Consider the following 18,472-nt stretch of genomic DNA (forward strand, 5'->3'; position numbering starts at 1 on the left):
TGCATTTGGTAGTATAGTCATTTTCACAATATTGATTCCTCTTACCCAGGAACATGGAACATGGAATATCTCTCCATCTATTTATGTCATATTTGATTTCTTTCATCAGTGTCTTATAATTTTTGTATACAGTTCTTTCATATACTTAGGTAAGTTTATTCCTATTTAATTCTGTTTGTTGCAATAGTAAATGAGACTGATTCCTTAATTTCTCTTTCTTATTTTTCATTGTTAGTATATAGAAATGCAAGTGATTTCTGTGTACTGATTTTGCATTCTGCAACTTTGCTAAATTCACTGATTAGCTATAGTAATTTTCTGATACTATCTTTAGGGTTTTCTATGTACAGTATCATGTCATCTGCAAACAGTGAGGGCTTTACTTCTTTTCCAATCTGTATTCCTTTCATTTCTTTTTCTTCCCTGATTGCTGTAGCTAGGACTTCCAGAACTATATTGAATAATAGTGATTGAATAATAATAATTGTCTTGTTCCTGATCTTAGGGGGAATGCTTTCAGTTTTCACCATTGAGAATAATGTTTGTTGTAAGCTTATCATATATGGCCTTTATTTATGTTGAGGTAGGTTCCTTCTATGCCCATTTTTTGAAGAGTTTTAATCATAAATATGTGCTGAATTTTGTCAAAGGCTTTTTCTGCATCTATTGAGATGTTCATATGGTTTTTATTTGTTAATATGGTGTATCACATTGACTGATTTCCATATATTGAAGAATCCTGCATCTGTGGAATAAACACAACTTGATTATGGTGTTGCTGAATTCTGTTTGCTAAAATTTTGTTGAGAATTTTCGCATCTATGTTCATGAGTGATACTGGCCTGTGATTTTCTTTTTCTGTGTTGTCTTTGTCTGGTTTTGGTATCAGGGTGATGGTGGCCTTGTAGAATGAGTTTGGAAGTGTTTTTTCCTTTGCAATTTTTTGAGAGAGTTTTAGAAGGATAGGCTCTTCTCTAAATGTTTGATAGAATTAGCCTCTGAAGCTAAATGTTTGATAGAATTCTCCTGTGAAGCCATCTGGTCCTGGGCTTTTGTTTTTTGGGAGATTTTTGACCACAACTTCAATTTCAGTGTTTGTAATTGGGTTGTTAATAATTTCTATTTCTTCCTGGTTCAGTCTTGGAATATTGAACATTTCTAAGAATCTGTCCATTTTTTCCAGGTTATCTATTTTATTGCCATATAGTTGTTCATAATAGTCTCTTATAATCCTTCGTATTTCTACACTGTCTGTTATAACCTCTCTTTTTTCATTTCTAATTTTGTTGATTTGATTCTTCTCTCTTTTTTTCTTGATTAGTCTGGCTAAGGATTTGTCAATTTTGTTTATCTCCTCAAATAACCAGCTTTTAGTTTTATTAATCTTTACTATTATTTCCTTCATTTTTTTCATTTATTTCTGCTCAAATCTTTATGATTTCTTTCCTTCTACTAATTTTGGGGTTTTTTTCTTATTCTTTTTCCAGTTGCTTTAGGTGTGAAGTTAGGTAGCCTATTTGATGTTTTTCTTGTTTCTTGAGGTAGGATTGTATTGCTAAAAACTTCCCTCTTAGAATGGCTTTTGCCGCATCCCATAGGTTTTGAGTTGTGTTTTCATTGTCATTTTTTCTATAAGTTTTTGATTTCCTTTTGTATTTCTTCAGTAACCTGTTGGTTATTTAGAAACGTATTGTTTAATCTCCATGTGTTTGTGTTTCTTATAGTTTTTTCTTGTAATTGATATCTAGTCTCATAGTGCTGTAGTTGGAGAAAATGCCTGATACAATTTCATTTTTCTTAAATTTACTGAGGTTTGATTTGTGACCCAAGATGTGGTCTATCCTGGAGAATGTTCCATGTGCACTTGAGAAGGTGTGTTCTTCTGCATTTGGATGGAATGTCCTGAAGATATCAATGAGATCCATCTCATCTAATGTATCATTTAAGACTTGTGTTTCCTTATTAGTTTTCTGTTTTGATGATCTGTCCATTGGTTTGAGTGGGGTGTTAATGTCTCCTCCTACTATTGTGCTACTGTAAATGTCTTCTTTTACGTTTGTTAGTGTTCGTCTTATGTACTGAGGTGCTCCTATGTTGGGTGCATAGATATTTACAATTGCTTTGTCTTCCTCTTGGATTGATCCCTTGATCATTATGTAGTATCCTTCCTTATCTCTTGTAATCTTCTTTATTTTAAGGTCTATTTTTTCTTATATGAGGATTGCTACTCCAGCTTTCTTTTGCTTTCCATTTGCATGGAATATGTTTTTCCATTCTCTCACTTTGAGTCTATATGTGTCTTGAGGTCTGAAGTGGGTTTCTTGTAGACAGCATATATACAGGTCTTATTTTTTTATCCATTCAGCTAGTCTGTGTCTTTTGGTTGGAGCATTTAATCCATTTACATTTAAAGTAATTATTGATATATATGTTCTATTGCCATTTTCTAATTGCTTGGGGTTGATTTTGTAGATTTTATTTTCTGTTGTATTTCTTGACTGTATAAGTCTATTTAGCATTTGTTGTAAAGCTGGCTTGGTGGTACTGAATTCTCTAAAGTTTTGCTTGTCTGAAAAGCGTTTGCTTTCTCCATCAGTTATGAATGAGATCCTTGCTGGGTACAGTAAACTTGGTTGTAGATTTTTCGCTGTCAGTACTTTAAATATATCCTGCCATTCCCTTCTGGCCTGCAGTTGACTGCAGAGTTCCTGCTGAAAGATCAGCTGTTAAGAGTATGGGGTTTCCCTTGTATGTTACTTGTTGCTTCTCCCTTGCTGCTTTTGATATTCTTTGTGTTTAGTTTTGTTAGTTTGATTAGTATGTGTCTTGGCATGTTTCTCCTTCAGTTTATCCTGTATGGGACTCTGCACCTCTTGGACTTGACTGGCTATTTCCTTTTCCATGTTGGGGAGATTTTCAACTTTAATCTCTTCAATATTATTCTCATACCCTTTCTTTTTCTCTTCTTCTGGGACCCCTATAATTCAAATGTTGATGCATTTGATATGGTCCCAGAGGTCTCTGAGACTGTCCTCCGCTCTTTTCATTCTTTTTACTTTATTCTGCTCTTCAGAAGTTATTTCCACCATTTTAGCTTCCAGTTCACTGATTCATTTTTTTGCTTCAGATATTCTGCTATTGATTCCTTCTAGAGTATTTTTACTTTCAGTAATTGTATTGTTTGTCTCTGTATGTTTATTATTTAATTCTTCTAGGTCTTTGTTAATTGATTCCTGCATTTTCTCCATTTTATTTTCAAGGTTTTTGATCATCTTTACTAACATTATTCTGAATTCTTTTTCAGGTAATTTTCCTATTTTCTCTTCATTTATTTGGACTTCTGTGTTTCTAGTTTGTTGCTTCATTTGTGCAATATTTCTCTGCCTTTTCATTTTTTTAAAAAAAAGTTATTGTGTTTGAGGTCTCCTTTTCCCAAGCTTCAAGGAAAGTTGAATTCTTTCCTTGAAGCAGGTTGAGTTATTTCTTCCTTTTGGTTTTCTACGCTCCTAAAGTTGGTCCAGTGGTTTGTGTGAGTTTTGTATAGGGTGAGATTTGTGCTGAGTTTTTGTTTGTTGGTTTGTTTTTCCTCTGATGGGCAAAGTTGTGTGAGGTGGTACTCCTGTCTGATGATGATTGGGTTTGTATTTTTGTTTTGTTTGTTGTTTCAATGAGGCATCCTGCACAGGGTGCTACTGGTGGTTGAGTGATGCCGGGTCTTGTATTCAAGTGGTTTCCTTTATGCGTGTTCTCACTATTTGATACTCCCTAGGGTTAGTTCTCTGGTAGTCTACAGTCTTGGTTTCAGTGTCACCATTCCTAAGGCTCACTGTTTGATCTCTGTTCAGAAACAAAGATTCCACAAGTGGTTTGTTATGGCATGAAGGGACAGTAAAACAAATATCCCAAAACAAGAAACCAAAGATGAACCCCAGACAAATGGCAGTTACAAATCAGGCAAATAATAATTTAAATAATGGAATATACATATATACATGTACACCCATGAGCAAAGTGAAAACTGTCCAACAAAAATACAGTAGATTGATCCAGTGAATGAAGGAAGTCAAAAATTATATTTACAAGTTAAGAACAAAACTAACTTAAGCACAAACTGGAAAACAAAACTAAACCAAGGTGCCAAGTGGGGAATAAAGCAATGAAAACAAAAGTAGCAAATATGTTGAGAGGAAAGGAAAGGAGAAAAGAAACAAAGAATAGATATGCAAAGTTAAATAGAAATAGATACAGAATATTTATATACATTAAAGATTAACTGCAAGCAGAAAAGAACAGTAGGAAAGGCAAACAAAGGAATGAGTGTAGAAAAAATATAATAGGTTTAAAAAAATTAAAAATTAAAATTATAAAAAAAAGAGGAAAGGAAAAAAAATGGAAGAAGAAAGAAAAAAGAAAAACAAACAACAACACCACAAACAGGAAAACTCCTCAGAACTGCAAAAGCCCAACATAGAGGCAGAGGTTTATAGCAACAATTAAAAAATGTGGCTGAATATAAACACATACTTGTACACCCATAAGAAAAATCAAAGCAGTCCAACAAAAATAAAGTACAATGTGGATTTAATCTGCAGCTTGTACAGCTGGTGGGAAGGTTTTGGGTCTTCTTCCTTAGCCACATTGGCCCTGGGTTTCAACTGTGGTTTTCTTTCCACCTCTGCATGTGGGTCACCCCCTGGGGTTTGCTCCTGAGGCTGCCCTGGAGGATTTGGGTCTGCCCCTGTGAGGGCCAGGGGTGGAGGTGGGGCAGCTGCTTGGGTTGTAGGCGTTCTGGCAGCACCAGGTACTCAGGGGAGTTGGCAGCTAGGGCAGCAGGAAATACAGTGCTCTAGAAGGGTATCACAACCAGTATTGGCCAATACAGCCCAATACGGTCCAGTACTCTTGCCTGGAGAATCCCCCTCCCTGACAGGGAAGCCTGGCAGGCCACGGTCTACAGGGTCTCAGAGTTGGACAGGACTGAAGCGACCTGCGCTTATAGGTCCAAGACGTTTTTTGCCTGTGGCAGCTCTACCCCAGTGAGAGCTGAGCGTGAAGATAGCACAGCTTCTTGGCTTGTGGGGACCCTGGAAGCGCCCGGTGTGCAGGGACAAGGCCTGCCTCCGCTACAGGAGTTATGGCCCTGTTAGAGTCTTTTTGAGCCTCCTGTAGCTGGCGATCAGAAGGCCTCTTTGGCCAGTCTTTCTCCATAGCTCTGCCCATTCAGGCACATAGAGGGGCCCCCTTGGCTGGGGTCCTACTCTGTAGATTGGCGCGTCAGGCCCTTAAAGGGGTACTCTGGGTGGGGTCATAGTCTGTAGTTCAGCACATCAGTCACTTAACGGAGCACCCTGGGTGAGGTCTTATTCTGTAGCTCAGTGCATCAGGCATTTCATGGGCCAGCCTTCCTATTGTTCAGCTGGCGATGCTGGTGTGTGAGGAGTGAGAGGCTATGGTGATGGCTCCGCCCACTACTCATGACTCAGCAGTATCGTCTTGCTTCCATGGTAGCCTGGCTTTCCTCCACCGTCATTTCCCACTACGATCTCCTCCTTCACATCCCCTCAATCTGTCTCACTGCAGTCAACAGCAGCGCTTGCCCTGGGATTGCTCCACAATCCCTAAACTCCAACTCCCAGCTGCTGCGCCTTCCAGGGTACCAGCGTTCCTGTCTGAGGTATGTATGGCTGTGGCAAGGACTGATTCTCATTTCAATTAGTCTGCCACAATTCATTTATTTCACTCTCAGCCTTATATGTTTCTCCTTTGACTCAGACAATTGCCCCAATGTGGGGATCAGACCCCTTCTTCAGTTCCCCTACCTGCCTAAGGCAGGTCCAGTCTTACTAACATTTCTGTTTTCCTCCCTAGTTCCTTCATCCTACTGAGTTTTGCATGGGTCTGTATATTCTTTTCCACTGGTCAGGTACTCCTGTCTGCTTTCAGCTGGTGTTCTGCGTGCACTTCCGTGTCTGAAGGTGTATTCCTGATGTATCCCTGGAGAGAGATGTACTCCACATCCACCTACTCCTCCACCATCTTGCTCTCCCTATTCTGCAACTTTTTATTTAGGCATAAATGGAAAAGTCTCATACCCTTAAAAAGAACCTTGAGAACAGGCTGTCCTGTATATTTCAGGCTATAGGCAACATTCTTAACTGAAAGCAATAGAATACAAAAGTTAAACAAAAGAAACAGATCTAATATGGAGTCAGATTTGCTCTTCCCTGTTACAGTAAGGCTGACATTCTTATCTGTCACGACTACTCTTCAGCGTGTTCAGAGCCTAGGCCAATATGAAACTCAGTACATATCAACCTGGCAAGTGAATGGAACAATTCCTTCATAAGTAGTGTCCATTATTCAAGCATACAGACGTCAGGGTCCTGTGGTAGTCCCCACTTCCAAAAGGCAGGTGATCCCTCGAGTACCCGTGATCTGAGTTTAAGTAGCTACCATTCTTTTTTTTTTTTTTTGCCTAAATCTGCTCTCCTTACAGGATACACAATTTATTTATTTAAGCTGTGCTGACCTTCATTCTGGGGCATAGGCCTAGCTGCCCCACAGCATTCCCTAACCAGGGATCGAACCCACATCCTCTGCATTGGAAAGGGAATTCTTAACCACTGGACCACCAGAGAAGTCCCTAGAATTTATTATGTTATACATAATAAGTAGGTAGCCTTTACTGAGTGATTATTTCATGCCAGACATTTTCCAGATGATAAAACTGAAACCCAGAGAGAGTGTGCCACCAACCTAGAAAGAGGACTTTTCTCAAACCCAGATGAGTAGACCTCAATGTTAACAATCCTGCTGTCCCACCTACCAAGTCCTAAAGATTCTGAGGTTCAGAGAGATTATTGAAGATGCCCAAAATCTACAAAGGGGCTTCCCTGGTGGCTCAGTGGTAAAGAATCCACTTGCAATTCAGGAGATGCAGGAGACTCAGGTTCAATTCATGGGTCGGGAAGATTCGTTGGAGGAGGGAACGGCAGTCCACTCCAGTATTCTTGTATTCTTGCCTGAAAAATCCCATAGACAGAGGAGACTGTCAGGCTACAATCCCCAGGGTTGCAAAGAGTTGGACACAACTGAATATGCGTGCAGCACGTGTGCAAGATCTACAAAGTGATGAATGGTATAGACAGGCTTTGAACTCCAAAGCTTGCCAGTTCCTGGATATAGCCGGCTCCTTCCATCTCAGGCTGTGTCCATCTTGGTCCACAGTGATGGTCTCTCACTTCTGCCTGCCCTGGCATATACCCTGAGGCCTGCTGGGGCTCCTGTCCCCTCTCCTTGGAGACTGTAAGACTCTGCTTTTCTGTACACCAGGACAGAGGAAAGAGGAATGGGCTTTCATTTTTTTAAAACCAACATCTCCCACCCTCCAGCAGTCCCCGTGCCCTCCTCCTACATGGATGGAAATGAACTAGAAACTCAGTTTCTGGAGACTACAAGCTGCACATTTCTCCCCATAAACTGGTTATCAGCACTTTGAGCCAGCCAGAGATTAAGTATTTACTGGCTTTCTCTTCTGTACCTTCCCTCAAGAAAACCTGCACTGTAGTCCAGTCCCCAGGCTTGGCCCATCTGGGGGTAGTCAAACAGCTGATGGAGCTGGAGATGCAGGAAATGAAGATGAATAGACTTGTCTACTCTAGCCACGGGGGCTGAGCTGGCACGGAGGGGGGTGGGTGCCAAGTCTCCTCAGAGTGGCTGGCAGGGGTCTTCAGGGTTGGGTCATCAGCTTTAATAGTCTGTGGCTTGTGCAGTGAGCCTAGATCAGCGTGCAGATGTGCACGTGCATCTGAGCGCTGAGAGGGAAGGTCGGCTCTTGCCTCTGCACGACGTGTCTGTAAACCCAGGGACGCAGTCAGGGTGGCCAGACCTGTGAACCTGCAAATGTGCAAACAGGAGGCACGGGGTTGGATGCACTTTGACTTTCCTTTTCACCTGTCACTGCTGCTATAAGATCCTTGCATGCTGATCCTCCTGCTGCCTTGAGGAAGCTGGGGTGTGGGCTGAGGGTCTGGGGTGGAATCTCTTGGGGGGGGCACAGTGTGTAGAGAGGGGCTCAGCCCTGGAGCTCCTTATGTTCTCCTGTTTATTCATCTCTTTTCAGCTCTGCTCCCCTGCAAATCACAAAGTGACAGTGTTAGTCATTCAGTCATATCTGACTCTTTGTGACCCCAAGGACTGTAGCCCATCAGGCTCCTCTGTCCATGGAATTCTCCAGTAAGAATACTGAAGTGGGTAGCCATGTCCTTCTCCAGGGGATCTTCCCCACCCAGGGATCAAACCTGGATCTTATGCATTGCAAGCAGATTCTTTACATATGAGCCACCGGGGAAGCCCAAGTCTCAAAGAACATTTCAGAAGAAATACCATTCTTCAGGGCATGCAGACATCTACCCCGATCTGGCCATTCCCTGACTGTCCACTACAGTTCTGACTGTTCACAGGATGCCACTGGGTTCTGACCCTAGATATGTGAGCTCAGTCATGGTCCCTGCCTTGCTCCTGTCATTTCCCACTCCTGGAACCTTTTCTCTGTTCCTATCCTCAAGGCCATCTTGCAAAAGGAGAAGGGGGCAGCAGAAGATGAGATGGTTAGATGGCATCACTGACTCAATGGATGAGTTTGAGCAAACTCCAGGAGATAGTGAAGAACAGGGAAGCCTGACGGGCTGCATTTCATGGGGTCACAAAGAGTCGGACATGACTTAGCAACTAAACAATAACAACAACAGCATGGATGTCGGCCAATCAGAACAGTGGTCTAAACAACGGATGGAGAAGTTTCAGTGGCTGCTAGCTGAGTGCCAGCCCCAGGTTAGCTGAGGTTATCTGGGTGCCCAGAAGCTGGGACTGGGAGGGGTCTTCGAGCCTGAGAGAGCCATGGCCACCTTCACCTTGTAGGACAGGAAAGCAATAGCAAGGCACCGTGGCGGGGAAGGGAGGGGGACGAAAACAGCTTCATTTTTAAAGTCGGGCAGATGCAGCTGGAGCTCCTTTAGTGAAATACTGGATGGCTCCCAAAGATCACAGTGCTAACTGGTCATCAGCTGTTACACAGACCAGTGATTTAATAACAGTTTCTTTACTACATTGTCGACTGGAGAGAAAAAAGATTACAAGGTGGAAAAGCATCCCGTCGAACCATAATGATATGTATTCTCCGTGAATTCCATACGTCTCAGTTTCCTTGCCTGTGAGATGGGGCAATGATATCTCAAATGGGTGTGATGAGAGTTAACCAAGAGATTGCAAAATAATTGCCTATACATAGAATGGAAGTGAAAAGCTCGACACGGTGTGCTGTGATGGTGTGGGGTCCACCACAGCCATCTCGCCACTTCAGAACACCAGGAGCCCTTCCCGGGGGCAGCCCTCCACTCTCCATGGAGCGGATGCCCCCTTCCCCACTTTCCTAATGCATAAGAGTTTAGACAAGGAAATTTGAGGAAGGACAATAGTGGTCTCTTAGCAGAGAAGGGTAGGTGCTGGAAAGTGAAGACACCACTTCTAACTCTTAAAGCTCCACATGCTGGATTCCTGGGTGCCCTCAGCTATCTTCCCTTCCCCATCCCAGAGGGAGTGTGCAATGACAGTAACACCACAAGTTCCTAAAGAGACAACCTGAGCCAGCCCCTCATCTAACAGAGGGTGACACTGGGACCAGGAAGGAGAGCATCTTGCTCATGGTCAGACAGGGATGGTCAGGGCAAAGACCCTCTGACCTTTCAGGCAGAGACCCGACCTCCCATCCAGCACCTTCTGCACTGGGCTGGACCTCTGTCCTCCCCCAGCATGAGACTTGGGTTGATCCAATAGTAACGCGAAGTCAAATGAGCTCTCCCGTTGTCCAGAAACCGTGGCTCAGACCCAGAGCCGATGTAAAAGGCACCAAGCCCCCGCCTCTGAGCACAGAGAGCCCCTCATGGGCCAGCAGGATCCCCAACGGTGAGGATGCCATCACCCCCACTTTCCCCGTGAATTTAAGGGGAGGACCAGCCTAAAGGAAGCTAGTTTGGGGTGGGGAGGAGAACCCTTTCTCCCCTCCAAACCAAGAGAGGAAGCTCCAAGAGAGTCAGTCTTAAGACTGGGGTCTCTGCAAGACGGGAAGATGGGCACTTTGTTTCCGGTTGGTGCTCTGCCTGTCCAATAGGCTGGCTGATTGCCCCCATGTGATTGTCCTGAAGAGGCAGAAATAGAATGAGAGATGGACAGTGAAGGGCCAGCACTCTTCCTTTTGATAAGGATGAAGGATTCTCTGTGATGACCCACCTCAATGCATGTGGTTGGGGATGGGGACCTGTGGCAGGAAGAAAAAGTCTGATGCTCACCACACAGAGGGCAACAAAGCCAGGCAGTGATTGCCAGGGAAGCAACGGCAACTGTGGAAAAAGGCCTGGTGCCTATGTAGGTCACCAGGCAAAGGTGTGTCTGCCTTGCAGCTCTCCCTTCTCCTGCCTCACTCTGAAGGAGAGGACAGGGGCCCGAGCCACACCATGTACTCCAGGGCTGTCAGACAAAATATAGGACTCTCAGTTCTGCTAGCATTTCAGATGAACAGCAAATATTTTTCAGGATAAGTATGTCCCAAATATTGCATGGGAAATACTTAGACAATAGAACAGGAAAGACTAACTATCTCTTCAAGAAAATTAGAGATACCAAGGGAACATTTCATGCAAAGATGGGCTCAATAAAGGACAGAAATGGTATGGACCTAACAGAAGCAGAAGAAATTAAGAAGAGGTGGCAAGAATACACAGAAGAACTGTACAAAAAAGATCTTCGTGACCTAGATAATCACGGTGGTGTGATCACTAACCTAGAGCCAGACATCGTGGAATGTGAAGTCAAGTGGACTTAGGAAGTATCCCTATGAACAAAGCTAGTGGAGGTGATGGAATTCCAGTTGAGGTATTTCAAATCCTGAAAGATGATGCTATGAAAGTGCTGCACTCAATATGCCAGAAAATTTGGAAATTTAGCAGTGGCCACAGGACTGGAAAAGGTCAGTTATCATTCCAATTCCAAAGAAAGGCAATGCCAAAGAATGCTCAAACTACCTCACAATTGCACTCATCTCACACACTAGTAAAGTAATGCTCAAAATTCTTCAAGCCAGGATTCAGCAATACGTGAACTGTGAACTTCCAGATGTTCAAGCTGGTTTTAGAAAAGGCAGAGGAATCAGAGATTAAATTGCCAACATCTGCTGGATCATCGAAGAAGCAAGAGACTTCCAGAAAAACATCTATTTCTGCTTTATTGACTATACCAAAGTCTTTGACTGTGTGGATCACAATAAACTGTGGAAAATTCTGAAAGAGATGGGAATACCAAACCACCTGACCTGCCTCTTGAGAAACCTATATGCAGGTCAGGAAGCAACAGCTAGAACTGGACATGGAACAACAGAAATGGTTCCAAATAGGAAAAGGAGTACGTCAAGGCTGTATATTGTCACCCTGCTTATTTAACTGATATGCAGAGTACACCATGAGAAATGCTGGGCTGGAGGAAGCACAAGCTGGAATCAAGATTGCTGGGAGAAATATCAATATCATGCAGATGACACCACCCTTATGGCAGAAAGTGAAGAAGAACTAAGGAGCCTTTTGATGAAAGTGAAAGAGGAAAGTGAAAAAGTTGGCTTAAAGCTCAACATTCAGAAAGCTAAGATCATGGCATCCGGTTCCATCACTTCATGGCAAATAGATGGGGAAACAATGGAAACAGTGGCTGGCTTTATTGTTTGGGGCTCCAAAATCACTGCAGATGGTGATTGCAGCCATGAAATTAAAAGATGCTTACTCCTTGGAAGGAAATTTATGACCAACCTAGACAGCATATTACAAAGCAGAGACATTACTTTGTCAACAAAGGTCCATCTGGTCAAGGCTATGGTTTTTCCAGTGGTTATGTATGGATGTGAGAGTTGGACTAGAAAGCTGAGTGAAGAATAATTGATGCTTTTGAACTGTGGTGTTGCAGAAGACTCTTGAGATTCCCTTGGACTGCAAGGAGATCCATCCAGTCCATCCTAAAGGAAATCAGTCTCGGGTGTTCATTGGAAGGACTGATGTTGAAGCTGAAACTCCAATATTTTGGCCACCTGATTTGAAGAGCTGACTCATTTGAATAGACCCTGATGGTGGGAAAGATTGTAGGCAGGAGGAGAAGGGGATGACAGAGGATGAGATGGTTGGATGGCATCAGCGACTCAATGGACATGAGTTTGGGTAAACTCTGGGAACTGGTCACGGACAGGGAGGCCTGGCGTGCTGCGGATCATGGGGTGAAAAGTCGGACATGATTGAGTGACTGAACTGAACTGAATACTTAGACTTAAAAATATATTTACATATTTTCATTCAACATTCAAGATGAATATTCATCTGAAATTCAAATTGAAGCCTGCATTTTTCATTTGTTAAATCTGGTGACACAACCCTTTCTATACCCCACATGCTTGCACAGTTACACACACACACACACACACACACACACACACCCCTGGCTTTTATAGCCACAGGAGGGAAGCTTTGATGTGAGTTGGAGACTGAGGTTTTAAAATGAGCCGTACCGAGACTGAAGGACCAGGATGAAACTGTTGTAATAAATGAAAGTGCTTGGCAAGTGATAGAACTGGGTCAAGATGCCATTCAGGATACAGCTGCCCAGTGAGAATGTTGGGGCTCTGAGTGAGCTCAGCTGGGGGGCCCTTATTAGAAAGAGCTGTTCCCCTAGTTACACCCCAAAGTGGGGACTGGCTCCCCTATCCTGGGGTCGGTGCTGCTCCTCTCCATCCTCGTGGCTTCTCTGCAGCGCTCTCTTCTCTGGATCTGGGGTGTCTCTGCTGTCCTGCCGTTCCTGGTTCCCTTGAAGGATTGAGTCTCTAATGGTGGAGCTGGAGGGAGCAGGAAGGCTCACCCTAGGCCAACCAACGAAAAGGCAAACTTGCTGGTGGCAGAACATTCTTCCCTGGGAACAGCCACAGGCTTGGTGGTTTGAACTGAGGGTGGTGGCAGGAGAAGTAAGAGGTAGCGTCTCGGGGCTCTGATTCAGCTTGGGAGCCACAATGGGATTCCAGCTGCATGGGAATGCCCAGTGCCCAGGACTGGACCGGATCCTCCAGTTCCCCTGCTCCCCCTGCACAGCCAACATGACCCACACTTACCTTAGAACAGGGGCTGATGCTGTAGAAGAGGGACTGGAGGCTGTTAATGGCACAGGTGCTTGTCTTGACTATCATGCTCATGATGAACCTCACTCAAGGTTTAGATAGGAAAAATATGAAACTCACATGTGTCTCCTGATCCTAGACCAGAGAATTCAGCTGAGCCTCTTCTCTTCTCCTCTCTCCCCTTTGCCAGCTCTTCAGCCAGCCCTGCACTCTCTCTACACCCCCACTGACATCGCCCACAGCGTCCTGGTCCCATCATCATCTATGTCCTCCTTGCTCTGCTGGGCTGGCTCTCTTATTGCCGCTGATCCTCTCTACTGGAGCTCCTGTCGGGGCCCCTCCCCATTTCTTCTCACCTTTTTGCCCCAGCGCATAGGTGCACGCTCGTGCCTCTGCTTGGCCCCTGGACTTGGAACCGCTTCTCAGCCATTCCTTTTGCTGTGCCCCTGGTCACATCAGTGAGACCACAGTGCTGGTGGAATTGGCATATAGAAGGCAACCCCCTGGGAGGGCAGTCACCCAGAGCTGGACAGGGAGGCGCTGAGGGGACTGAGGGCTGGCTCCTCCTGGGCTGGAGTGGGTGTGAGCCTGGGGACCAGGGCTGGCAAGGAGCTCAGCAGGAAGAAGGATTCCCACAGAGAGAGAGGAGAAGGCATCCAGGAGGGGCTGTGGGTGGCACTGCATGGCCAGGAAGCATGCAACACAGAGGGGAGGAACTGGGTGTTTATGGAGGATGGAGGGAGCCTGAGAAAGAGGAATAAGCAGAGGGAGCGGACGGAGAAAACCCAGCTAGAAAAACTTCATTTTCAGAAAGCAGAGGTAATTTAGTCTGGGGCATTTTGAAGGGAGAACATTCTGGAAATGACTCCAGACTGGGCTTGAATGCATGCAGCGCGGCTATCAAGCCTGCATGCTTGACTGACTTCCACATCCGGAACCATCTCAGGGGGCAAGCGCTATTCGTCTGGCTCTCCACGCCCCAAACCCATCAGACGGCAGCATATGGACTTCCTGGTGTTCCCTGCCTGATGTTCCGGATGAGAAAGCACAGAGAATCTGCTCAATCCAGCTCCTCCTCATTACTTGTTTTCCCTGGGCCAGTTCTGGGGCTTCAGGCAGATCACCTGCAGGTGCCTTCCCTTCCCCTAGTGTGGATTCGGGCAGGACCAGCCCCACAGCCTGGCAGCCTCAGTGGGCGGAGCAGTGGAGGGGCGGGAAGGCAGGTGCCAGATCACGAAGGAGTCACTCTGCGCGTGTGTCTGGTGGGGGGCGGGGCACTTGTGGGTGCGGGGGGTGGTGGATTGGCATGATTAATGTGGTGATGCTAATTATCCACCTCTCGACTGCATCCTTTTCCCATGGCGACTGTGGAGCCGACAAAGTGCAACATTCCAAGGAATTACTGAGTTGTTCCCACTCTGGGGCTGTTTCTCCTCCCAGTCATGGAGTGTCTACAAAAAAAATGTGTCCGTCTCCTCCATTCCCAGCAGTTCAGCTGTCTCCCAGTGCTGGGGACTGAATCCTACTGGGATTCCTTCTACACTCTTGTGTGGATGTCCACTTTTGGATCAGGAGTCTGTATTGATGGTATAATTATGTATGATTATATACATAAAATCACAGGCTTCTTGGGGGCTCAGATGGTAAATAATCTGCCTGCCAATGCAGGAGATGCAGGAGACAGGTTCGATCCCTGGGTTGGGAAGATCCCCTGGAGAAGGCAATGGCAATCCAACCAGGATTCTTGCCTGGAGAAATCCATGGACAGAGGAGCCCGGTGGGCTACAGTCCGTGGGGTCACAAAGGGCTGGACAAGGCTGTGTGACTAACACTTCATATGTATATCATACAATGATGATGATGGTGGTGGCGGTGGGTGTGATGATGAGATCCCGTTTGATGAGAGCCACTGGGTATTAAGGCTCGCTGGGGGCACAGACGGTAAAGCGTCTGTCTGCAGTGCAGGAGACGGGGTTCAATCCCTGGGTCGGGAAGATCCCCTGGAGAAGGAAATGGCAGCCCACTTCAGTACTCTTGCCTGGAAAATCCCAGGGACGAAGGAGTCTGGTAGGCTACTGTCCATGGGGTCGCAAAGAGTCTGACATGACTGAGCGACTTGATTTTCACTGGGTACTAACTGCTTTATGTGTGACCTGCTGGGCCTCAGATATTCCTATAAGGTTAGTATTATCACGTGTGTGTGTGTGTGTGTGTGTGTGTGTGTTAGTTGCTCAGTCATGTCCGACTCTTTGTGACCCCATAGACTGTAGCCTGCCAGGCTCCTCTGTCCATGGGATTTCCCAGTCAAGAATGCTGAAGTGGGTTGCCATTCCCTTCTCTAGGGCATCTTCCCAACCCAGGGTTCGAACCCAAGTCTCCGGTGTTTTCTGCATTGGCAGGTAGGTTCTTTACCACTTAGCCACCTGGGATGCCTACTAGGGGAGGCAGCTAAATAAAATATCTACATCTTGAGCATCCTGGATGTGGCAGAGGGTTAGAGACAAAGACAAGATACCCTGGCCCTTGTGAGGTTGTAGAGCTGTTGGGTTTCTTGCTAACCGAGGTTGTGACATTTCCTCTTCTTTAAATCAGTTGAGGTGTATGACTGTTTTGTTGGTACTGAATTGATCTATAACTAGCTGCTTGATGTCTTTCAAAGAGTCATCACCCAAGTCCTGGGGAATCCTCATTGCTCTCAGGGCTTGACTTGGGAGCAAGTGGATGGGGGGAGGACTGAGCCACCTGCCTGGGGTCCCGCTCTTCAATGTTCACACACGGAAGCTCCCACCCCCACGTCAGAGTTTGAAGAGTTCTGCTGCTCAAACAAAGAAACAGCCTGAAAACCAGTGCAGTGGGTCATCCTGGCTCCTCCCGGGAGGCTGAAGAAACAACATCTGTGATTTCCTGAATACAGGTGTCTGCGCCTTCTTGAAAGAGAAATGGCAGCCAGGCTTTCTCATGGGAAGATGGACAGAAGGACTGCTTGCACTCCCAGACTGCAGGGAACTGCCCCTGGAGGAACTACTCCCCATCTTTCACCAGGATTTGACTCATTACCATCTTCCCAAGGCCACTGTCAGTTTTTCCTTCTTTCTCACCTCCATTCCCACATCTTAAGCAGGCAGCCCAAGCAAGTCCCTAGGAGTCTGCAGGAGATATGTGCAGACCCAACCTCTCACCTGCTACCCAGCAATGATGTTGGAGGTTCTCTAGGACCCTGTCTTAAAAACCCCATGCATCTACGTCTCTACAAGTGACCCAGTTTGTCCTCTTTTATGGCTGACTAATATTCCATGATATATATGTACCACATCTTCTTTATCCTTTCCTCTGTCAGTGGACATTTAGGTTGCTTCCATGTCTTTGCTATTGTAAACAGTGCTGCAATGAATATTGGGGTGCACTTCCATGTATAAAACAGATAGCTAGTGGGAACCTACTGTATAACAGAGATCTCAACGCAGTGCTCTGTGCTGACCTGGAGGGGTGGGCTGGGGAGGTGGGAGGGAGATCCCAGAGAGAGGAGATGTGTGGATGCATACAGCTGACTCACCTCACGTACAGCAGAAACTGACACAGCCGTGTAAAGCAGCTGTACCCCGGTTAACAATGAGAAAATCCCCGTGCATTGTAGCGCTCGGTGGGTGAGATGCCTGGGCAGCTGGGGAGGGTACAGGCAGGTTGCTTCCCCGTGGGCAGACCTGTGGTCTCTTAGGAATGTGTCAGGCATTCTCCTACAGCTGAGGTGGCTTCCCAGAGTCTCCTGTTTTATGCGGGAGAGAAAAGGAACTGGAATGTTCTCTGGGGCCTTTTAGTCCAACTCTCCAAAACTTGAATGAGAAAACAGAGGACAAAAGGGGAAACATTTTTCCAACCACTAGTATTGCCACCCTACACCCTTGCTGGGCAGAACTCACTCTTCCAGACTCAAACCCCCACTGTCGGCTTCTTCATCTCTTCTCTGCTTTTTCCACATCTGTGAAATGGGTGCTTTGATACTTGCTTAGAAGACTTGCTATGAAGATGAACTGAGATACATGCCCAGTTCAAAATCCTGTGCTTTACTGGGTTGGGAAGTTCCCTGGAAGAGGGCATGGCAACCCACTCCAGTTTTCCCGCCTGGAGAATCCCATGGACAGAGGAACCTGGTGGGCTACAGTTCATCAGGTCGCACAGAGTCAGACACAACTGCAGCGATTTAACACACACATACATGCTGCATATTTGACAGTTGCAAAGAGTAAATCTTAAAAATTCTCATCATAAAAAAATAAAATTTGGGGACTGTGTGATGATGGATAGCAACTAAACTTATTGTGGTAATCATTTCATAATATATTCATATTTCATTATGTTGTACACCTAAAACTAATACAGTGTTATCTGTCAATTAAATCACTTTAAATAAATAATAAAAAGAATTTCCTTTTTAAAGAAAAAAAGCTTGGGACAGGGAAGTTCTGTCTCCAACTTGTCCTGTCCCTCATCTAGACCACTGAGCAACTACTGTGTCTTTATTACTCAGCCATTAAAAAGAATTCATTTGAATCAGTTCTAATGAGATGGATGAAACTGGAGCCCATTATACAGAGCGAAGTAAGCCAGAAAGATAAAGACCATTACAGTATACTAACACATATATATGGACTTTAGAAAGATGGTAATGATAACCCTATATGCAAAACAGAAAAAGAGACTCAGATGTATGGAACAGACTTGTGGACTCTGGGAGAAGGCGAGGGTGGGATGTTTCAAGAGAACAGCATCAAAACATGTATATTATCTAGGGTTAAACAGATCACCAGCCCAGGTTGGGTGCATGAGACAAGTGCTCGGGCCTGGTGCACTGGGAAGACCCAGAGGGATCGGGTGGAGAGGGAGGTGGGAGGGGGGACTGGGATGGGGAATACATGTAAATCCATGGCTAATTCATTTCAATGTATGACAGAAACCACTGCAATGATGTAAAGTAATTAGCCTCCAACTAATAAAAATAAATGAAAAAAAAAAATAAGTGACTGCTATGTACTCAGGCAGTATTATGGGAACTATCTCGCAACAGATAAAAATAGGCAAAGACTTGTATGAGAGGAAGATGGGTGTATACTATCGTATCCAGAGTCTAGGGGCTTATGCTGGAGTAGACACAGGTCAGTTGCAATAGAGGCAGGCAGAAAGAAGCCTGACATCTGCCCCCTAGATTTTCTCTTGGAAAGAACAGGGTGAGGGAGTTCAACCTCACTGCCAAGCCTAGCATTCACTGACAAGTTTGTG

This window comes from Odocoileus virginianus, chromosome 31, assembly GCF_023699985.2.
Source record: "Odocoileus virginianus isolate 20LAN1187 ecotype Illinois chromosome 31, Ovbor_1.2, whole genome shotgun sequence".
NCBI classification, from domain to species: domain Eukaryota; kingdom Metazoa; phylum Chordata; class Mammalia; order Artiodactyla; family Cervidae; genus Odocoileus; species Odocoileus virginianus.